The following is a 1926-nucleotide window of genomic DNA, read 5'->3' on the forward strand; positions in this document are numbered from 1 at the left end:
TAAGTACAGCAAACACACTTCCATGCTGCTTTGACTGATGCAAATATGTGCGATGACATGAAATGCAAATGCTATCCTTATGGACAACGTCTTCCTTCATTTCACATTTTAGGCAATCACAAAGCAATTAAACTTGTGTGTGCATGGGGCACTGAAGTCATGTGTGGCGTGCTTCCTGGGACTCAGGTGACTGGCCTGTTAACAGGAGAAAAGGAGTCAGGAAGATAGGCCTATTCATTCCCTGGCAGTAAAAACACAGACTGGCTGAATCACAGCCCAGCCAATCCTCCTCCAATACTACAAAGGCTTTACAGGGGAAACCAGAGTGTCTTGAAGTTGTTAGCCTCAAAGGACAGCGCACGTGCTGCCCAGCCCCAGAGGTCAATTCCGCTGGTCCAGACAGCTAGCCTCTGGGAAGCTGGCCTCAAGAGAGCTGATCACGAGAGCATGGGTCAGAATTCAATGGGGAATTCATCCTAATACGGAAAATGTCAACACTTGCTTCCTTTATCAGTAATTCCCAGTCCACCACAGCTACAGGCAGAATCGGAAGTCAAGCTCAAGCTGCAGAATATAGAAACCACTTGGATCTAGGGGTATTTTCAAGCTGCTAAGAGGACCTCATCTTTCACTCCTTGCATCTTGGGGTTCACTCCATCATTCATGGGAACACTTGAGTACCCACGCTGCTTTAGGCCCTGTGTCAAATATAATTACTTTGGGAAACAGACATCTTGCTAGTGAAAATAAAGATGGTGCAAGGGAGAAATCTGCAGTATCACTCTTTCATTTTTTTCTCTCTTTGTACATATTCCACCCTCATGGCAAAGGAGAAAGATTTCCATTGGATGAGACACTGAATTCAGTAGCCACAACAATAAGGGACATAAGGCAATGAGACTAAAAACATATTCTTAGGAAAGAAAAATGAAAGTAGTAAGGAAGTAAGAAAACATTCTTAGTCTTGCATCATTAAAACATGGCATTAACTAGAAGATCTCAAAGGTCCTTCCAAGATTAAAATGGGATGACTCACTAATAATCGGGAAATATAAATTAAAATAACAGTAAGATAGATACCCACATTCACTCTTCAGAAGGTCAAAGATGAAAGAATTCATCAGTATTAACTGTCAATAAGAATCTGTAGTAAACAGAATCACATACACTGCTCAATGGGGGTGTAAATTAACATAGCCTGTGCAGAGAACAATTTGGTAATTTATAATAGACTTCAATACATTCTATGAGGTTTTTATTCAATCTAAAATAATCACACACATGCTCAGCATGACACGGACAAAAATATTCACTGAGGAATGACTTTTTGTGGCAAAACTGGAAACAGTCTACATGTCTTACAATAGATAAAAAAAAGTGATATGGTCTTAAGATGACCCAACATACAGCAAATATTTATAAGCAGTTTATATCTTTATAAATATGGCTGAATCTCAAAGACATTATAGTGAATGGACAAAGCATAGAACAGTATCTCAGAACCAGACAATGTATGTGAATTAGAAAATAATACTATGCATTGTTCATGGATATGGTGTGTGTGAATATATATACCTATATATGTGTGTGTATGTGCATAAATAAAATCAGTGGTTCTCAAACAAGTGTGATCCCCCTCTCCTCCTGTGGCACATTTTGCGATGTCTGGAGACATTTTTGTCACAACTTGGGCAGAAGTGCTGTTGGAAACCAGCAGGTATTGACCAAGGATATGAATAGCCATCCTACCATGCAGAGAGCAATCCCCAGCCAAAAAAGATGTATCTGCCCCAAAATGTCTGTAGCACTGAGGTTGAGAAAATTCCAACCTCTAGCGCTCCTAGAATTCCAGAATAAAATTTTCCCATGTTAATTATATAGTTATTTAATTATTTAATTAATCTCCTGCTTTAAACTTAACTTGAT

Source organism: Cebus imitator, unplaced genomic scaffold (genome assembly GCF_001604975.1).
Source record: "Cebus imitator isolate Cc_AM_T3 unplaced genomic scaffold, Cebus_imitator-1.0 Scaffold749, whole genome shotgun sequence".
NCBI lineage: Eukaryota > Metazoa > Chordata > Mammalia > Primates > Cebidae > Cebus > Cebus imitator.